The sequence below is a fragment of the Castanea sativa genome, chromosome 6 (genome assembly GCF_040712315.1).
Source record: "Castanea sativa cultivar Marrone di Chiusa Pesio chromosome 6, ASM4071231v1".
In the NCBI taxonomy this organism is placed as follows: domain Eukaryota; kingdom Viridiplantae; phylum Streptophyta; class Magnoliopsida; order Fagales; family Fagaceae; genus Castanea; species Castanea sativa.
This window is the reverse complement of record NC_134018.1, coordinates 17,932,041-17,939,967: the sequence shown is the minus strand read 5'-3', so window position 1 is coordinate 17,939,967 and position 7,927 is coordinate 17,932,041.

The following is a 7,927-nucleotide window of genomic DNA, read 5'->3' as shown; positions in this document are numbered from 1 at the left end:
TCGAGTTTTAGAAACTCAAGTTGTTAGTTTCCCAATTTCTACCAAAACCAGCCAACTAACGAAATCTTTAGCACAGTAATGTTATTTGGAAAGAGTGTTCGTGATTTTTAGTTTTATAGTCGGACCGATGGTCGAATCGATGATATCATAAATAAATAATTAATAATTATAAAATATAAATAAATAATTTTATAACTAATATTTTAACTAAAAATTAAATTAAATAACAGTAAAACATTAATAAATGATATGTCCACAATATTTTCACAATATTTTTATAACAAATCTTACTATTACTAGTTGTTATTATTAGGACAAAAAAGTAATTTTAGTGTTAAGTTCAAATGTGCACCAATAATAACTAACCACTTATAATTTATTGTAAAAATATTATAAAAATATTGTGAATATAACATCCCTCTTCATTTATATACGAGACAGTAAAACTGAAGCCCACTACAAAACTTATTTTAGTTTTTCTTTCATTTTTCAAATAACAAAAAGTCACCGGTTGAGTATCATTACCTTGATATTTCTTTTCCACCACATATCCTATTCCGACCTTTACACGTTGAAACTTCACCCATCACATGTTTTCAAATCTTACATCCACATCCTGGTTATTTAAAAGCTCTGAACTAGTTGCTTCTTGTACTTTTTTCTAATTTTTCGTCTCTTTGGCTTCGGTACTCTCTCTCTCGTCAATATATGTGCATCAGTGCAGCTCTGTAATAGTTTCTTCTTTTACTTTTTTCTAATTTTTCATCTCTTTAGTCTTTGCCTTCAATACTCTCTCTCTCTCGTCAATATATGTGCATCAGTGCATGTGCAAGTCTTCAAGAGCAGCAAGAAAAGCTCTTAAACTGAAGCGGACAGATTGTACCTGCATCTCTTTAATTTGGGCTTCCTCGGTTCTTCCTCAACTGTGTCAACTCATAAATAGTAAATCTGATGTTTTTGGTGTCAATGTGGGCGTCTAAGGCTTCACAGCTTTAAACTTAACAGCATCTGATTTTAGTCATTTTGTTAATGTATTGTAATGAGATATCTATTGAATACCAACTAAGATCAAAAGAACACTTTTTTTTCATCACTCAAAATTACGTCGTTTTGAACCCTATTAAAGTTCTTTCAAATATTATTTTGAAAATTTTCAATTTGCACCCTTAAGTTTTTGGATAGTTTAAATTTTCCCCTAAAAATTTCAAATTTTGGATTTGAAAAACTACTTTATTTTGAGTTGAGATAACACTTAACGGATACCTTGTCACAATGCATCAACGAAATGGCTTAAATCCAAAATACATGTAATGTTGGGGGTATGAATCAAAGTTTTGTAACTTTAAAGGGAAAAATCAAAATTTCACCAAAATTTATGGGTACAAATTACAGTTTTGTCTTTCAAACTAAGTAAGGAGAACCAGAATAGATACCCCTCCCCTTAATTTATATGTTTTGAAAATTAAAATGATATAAATATGAACCCTCTTTTGTTCAATTTTAAAAAAAAAATGATAAAAAATGATATTATATGGACCATTTAACCTGCTCGGTAAGTAGAGGGAGGTTAAATTGATTAACTTGAAGTTACCAAGTAAAGATGAGAACTTTCTTATAACCATTGCATTTTAAAGGTTCAATTAAAAAGAGCTTGCATAATCTATTTGGGAATTGAAAATGCTTAGAAAATAATCTCCGAGTTCATAATATAGAGTTCTCTCTTGTTAATACTCAGGATCCTTATTTATATACAGATCCTTTAATATATGAGTGACTCCTATCTCATCTTATCTACAAATTTTGTATTTTGAAAAATAATGCAATTTACAGAATAAACTACCACATTTACGGATTTTGTTCATTTAGCTTGGAATGTCTTCTGAATCAGCTTTATCCTTGATACTATTCTCAAATTGGAGCAAGGAAAGCACCAATTTGGTTCAGAAATCTGAGGACTTGATTAGAGGTTACAAAGCGCATAACCAAATCACTTAAGTACACCCTTTTCTATAACAAAATTATAGTCAATTTCAATGTGTTTTGTGAGGACTAGATTGATAGAAAGATGCAAGGTGGAGATATTATCTAAACCAAGTAGGAGGCTGAGCTAGAAAAGCACCAATATCTCTAAGAACAGAGGAGTACCATGTGAGCTTAGCAGCAGCTGAAGCAAGAGTGCAATGCTTAGCATCGGCACTTGAGGAAGCAACCATGGGTTGTTTTGTAGCACACCATTGAATGCAATTACTGCCACCTAAAAAGGGTGCAAAATCCCAACCTCAGTCTGCATCTGAAAAGGCATGAAGCTCCATTGTGGAGTGAGCAAACAAGTGAATAATGACATGTGAACTTCAAATATTGCAATCCTCCAACAATGCTCCGATAGAGATGTGGATCCAAAAATGGCTCATTCATAGGATTTGAATAATAACTATTAGCAACCATAGGAATGGAAATGGATTTACAATCGGCTGTTTAGGTATAAATGAGAAAATCACCAGCATATTTTGTAGATTAAGAAAAAGACTATCAAAAAAGTGCTGAACTTCAATGCCTAAGAAGTGGTGTGAATACCCAAATTATTCATAGCAAACGCAGTCAGCAGTTGATTGATTAAGTCATGCAAAATATTTGAGTTATCATCAGTGAGGATGATATCAGCTACATACAAGAAAGTAGAATAGTGCCATAAGAACCATGAGAAACAAGTAGAGATGGATCACAGAGCTGCAAATATATCCAGAATCGAATAGGAAGGTGGTAAAGTGATCGAACCATTTCCTTGGAACTTGATGGAGACCATAGAGTGCTTGTTTTAGCTTGCATACAGGGTTTGATCATAGAGATTATTTGAACCTAGGTGGTTGCTCCATAAACATGGTATGTAAAAAAGCATGGTCTACGTATTTATAGTAATATCATGATCTATGATATTCTAATATATTCTAACTGTTGTGTTAACCAATTTTAAGGCCAAATTGCTACTTAGTCAAATTATGAATGGTCCTTGGTTATGGAAACAACACCAAACTGTGTAATCAAAATAAAGTGTGATACAGAACACATAATATGGTAACCCTCCAGAAATGATACAAAAGGTTCACAAACACATGAATGTTCTTTAAATTTTAAAGCATTCTGGAGTTACAGGTTTGCATAGAACAATACTAGAGTATGTAGGGAGCATATATTGATTAAGATCAAAAAGAATCCCGAATGAAAAACCTCATGAATGATTAAGCATTTTCACAACACATGGATCATGGTGCACTACAGCTGGTGTACTGTATAAAATGCAAACAAGCATACTTAAAACTTAATGTTAGATTGCAGTAAATTCAAGTAGATTTTCCCGGACGCCTGCAGCTAAAAAAGCTAAGAAGTAGAAAAGACAAAGAAGAATAACGTCTTAATTGATCTTTCTTCTCAATACTCACATTGTTCTTTGGTAATGAAATGCCTTACCCAGATAATAGAAAGAAAAAAAAGAATTAATTGCACAGTGTATGCCCTACCCCAGATAATCAAATGAAAATATTTCATTTGATTGTTTTGTCCCTGCTCAACACTTAAGTACACCTTTAAAAAATATATCTTAAAGCCTTGTCTTGTGCATAGCAATGGAACATAGATTCTAGTACAACAGGTCTTATCAACTTGAAGAGAAAAATTTCTGCTGTAAAATTATGCAAATCTAGAAATTTACTATCTGCATTGTACTTTAAGCTTCTCGTTCTCCACATAAATACAAGAAAGAAATTCTCTGAATATATGGGTTGTGAAAATACTTGCAATATCAAGTAAATCACAAAAATTCACTAACATAAGTATAATTTTTAATCCTTTCCCCTTTCACCTTTTTATATATATTTTTTATCAATTATTAAAAATAGTTCAACTAACATTATTGAAATGAATAGAACTGCACATCTTAAATTACCAAACCACACATATAGAACGAATCATGAACTAAGTTGTATTAGAGGGAGGAATCAAATAAATATAAATTCAATGACATTCAATCACCCAAAAGGAAGGCTGGTTACCAACACCGAAAGAATAGAGATGCTTGCAACATAAGCAAACTAGTTCCCAGATTATCAAACCACACATATAGAACATATCTATACCCATAGTTACAGTGGATATTGACAAGATGTGCACCAATTTTGTACATTGTCCAAGGGTGAGAAACTGAGAATGTTTGCTTATTATTCCAAAACTAGCTTATAACCTCATGCATTTGCACGGATACACTTAAAGATATACGATAAGATGCATAATATAATTCCTATATATATAATTCAAATACTATTGATAGTCATTTTTATATTTTGTTAACTCTTTAAAAAAATTTGTAAGGATATTATTAGATATAAAATGTAAATTGTCTACGTTTTTTTTTTTTAAATTATCGTGAAGCACTTTTTTTTTTACGATTCATTTATTTTAGACTCTTTGGTTTTTGTACTTAATAACTCACTTGGATGAATATTTATGATGTGGTCTCACATTTGATTCTAAAATTAAGAAATAAAACTCTTTAAGAATAAATAATTTAGGACACATAGCGCAAAATTGGAACTTTAATTTGGAATTCTAATTTGAGTTTCTCTCAGCTTTACCTATTATTATATATATATATATATATATATATATATATATATATATTCCAATTGTTAGGTTAAGAGTTTCATGCCAATTGCCACAATGAGCACTAGTGAAGCTTTTTTCTGAAACTACTAAATATTTAAATAATTATTTCATGCAAGTGACATATCACCCGGCATAAATATTTACCATCATGCCACTGAAACTCAGTTTTCAACTTTTGAAGACACAATTTTTCTGTTCCAAGTTTCCATCATTCTCACTCAAAATTTTTGAGTTTTGAGTGATGGAAAGTGGAAACAACACTAGGAAACCAAGCTAAACACACTTTTTTTGTGGGTCCCACAAAATTTGGATGATGGGTGATGGAAACAGAGTTATATAACTTAGTTTCCATGTAATCCAAACAACCTCTTAAAAATTGAATGATGGTTTCATGCAGTAAATAAGTTGTATTTTGTACATATTTTGTTTAGCTACTGCATTCTTCTTCGATGGAGTAGTATTTTTAATAAAATATTTCTTACTTATTAGAAAAAAAAAGATTTTAAATTTGGGGAAATACTTGATCTTCTCTTGATTTAACATACTTTTTGTAGAGACCATAATTCCATTTGACCCAATCAAATTTGGTTTTTTTTGTTGTTGCAGATTCACAGATTTGGGATTCATCTATCCCTATTCCCTGGGAACACTTGGTCTGTACCTCGTGGTTAGTGTACAGAAGCAATGCACGCTTCTGGCATGCTGATGTTTAGTGGTTGTGAATATCTTTCATACCTATTCCTAATTGACATGTTCTGTATGTATGATTTGATAATCTGTGGGAAAAAAAGTATGCTGATGATACAACCTTCTTTAATCATCAATTTGCTTTACTTCTTTGCATCATGTTTTCAATTCTTTTGGGTTAATTAGTTGAGAAGTTTTTGGGTCATCTACCGGTATCTCTGTTAAACCTGTGTATTCATCAATATATTATTCGTGATTATAAATAGCATTATCTTTATATTTATATCCGTTCAATTTTTTTCTTGTTTTTATCTTAATTTATGATTCTAATTGATTCAAGTTTGGTTTCATCACAACTTGATTGCTGTACAATCACTCTCAAAATGATTGATGCAACCTATAAATTGGCTCGAGACTGAGAATATCAATCTCCACTAGAAGTCCCTTTTAACCGTTTATTCAGTATATTAAACTTGGTTTGAGCTCTATAATTTACCTACTTTCCCTTTTCAATAAATAAGCTCAATCATGATGAATGTCTTAATTTTTGACCTAATAGTTGGAATTTTTAAAAATAAGTCCCATAAGTTTTTTTAAAAATAGGTCCCATAACTTCATTTTGTTTACAATCAAGTGTTTCCATCCACTACCAAGTCTACCATCCAAACTGTGGCTTAACTCAAATTGGACCTTTATCTCGCAAACATTAGGCCCTTCAATACCCGGACCATGGGACTCGTGAACTTGTGTGACATGTAGGATTTGAAGTGGTCCAAGCTCAAATCCAAACACAACCCAACAACCAAAGTTATTACAAAAACCAATGCACTGGAAGGATCCTTCTCTTATGGAATGCTTTTTTTTTTTTATATTTTAATTACCACTTAATTTTTGTGGGATTGTTTGGTTGATTGATATTTACATTAAACGGGTTTGGGATTTTAAGGAGGATTCGAGCAAAATAAAGTATGGATCTAAGATGTCATCAGATTAAATTGAGTGCATGTGTGTGTGTTTGAATAGACCTTTTTTTTTTAAAGAATATTAAGTATTTTAACACACACATAGGGAAAACAGAGAAGATCTTAAATAAATTAACAGTAGTGAATAGACCTATAAATTGGACTACCCCACTTGAGAAAAGAAATAATTAGAACATTAGGAATAGAAATCTTTCATGGTCCGTTTGGATTGAAGGAAAGAGACGGGGAGTAGTGTAGAGTAAAATAGATTTAGCCCAAAATTAGCTTATTTTCAATCTACTCTACTCTACTTTACCTCCTTCCCTCCTCTATCCAAACAGGCCATTAGTTTGCCTCAGTCTTTACTTGAACTCAATTTTGACCCAGTCCAACCCTATTTATATGTCAAATCTCTATTATAAAATTTAAAGATTTAATTTTGTATTAGCCCATTTCATATGCTAAAGTTATATTAAATTTTCTATATTAATAGGTGAAATAGTAATGACATTTCTTATCAATTTGATATGCAATTTTGAAGTATCAATATTTTTAATATCAGATCTACTTTTTTAAGTTTACTATAGATTTTTTTCCTAATTAATTATTTTATTATTAAAGCTTTATGCAATTAGTTATACTTTTAGGTGATTTAACTTTATATCTGTTTCATTTATAACAAGTGTACACATTTCTTTCTTCTTTTGTGGTATTATCATACTAGTAGACTTATAGAATTAAACATTCTTATAAACTTAAGTATTATGTATTCTTTAACTTTTATTTTTTACTATTTTTATTTGTATAGAAAGAAATAAATCAAAAAAATTCAAACGGTGTGCATATTTTTTTTTTTGTACGTCAAAAAAAAAATTGAAACTATAAAAAATAAAAGTGAAAAAGATCCTTGGAAGGTACAATTAATCTTGACCCTAATCAACTAGAACTTTGGGCAGCCGAATTTGAATTCTTAAGGCCCTGTTAGTAGCTTAGTTCTAACACACATTTTCATATTTTAAACAATATTACACACATTTTCACATACTTTTTCACCCATATATGTTTCAAAAACCTACAAACAACATTACTCAAACTCTTTTACCAAACGGACCCTAAGTCTGTCCGATTTTTTTTTCTTTTTTAAATTAATATTTTTATCAAAAAGTTAACTTCTGTGGGTTTTTATTTTTATCTTTTTCGTGAGTGGGAATATAATAATAATAATAATAATAATAAAATCTTTACTTTAGCGAGTGTTGGTAATAAAGTCATTCCAGATTCGTTAGCATGAAGCGTTAGATCATAGCCTTCACATTCTGCGTTTAGAGAAAGCGAGATCATTCCACCCTAGATCTTTTGACGTTACTTTAGCTTGAAGCGCTAGATTATAAATACTTCACAGTCTGCGTTTTGAGTGAGAGAGAGGGTTCTCAAAAAAAAAAAAAAAAAAAAAGAGTGAGTGAGAGAGAGGGTTCTTAAGAAATCTATATCTGACCTTATTATTTATCAACCGGGTAAAATTCGGCCCATCAAGATCGGGCCGGGCCGGGTACCTGCGGGACGGGTTTTCATTGCCTAGATCTTGTGACCTTACTTTAGCTTGAAGCGCTAGATCAAACAGT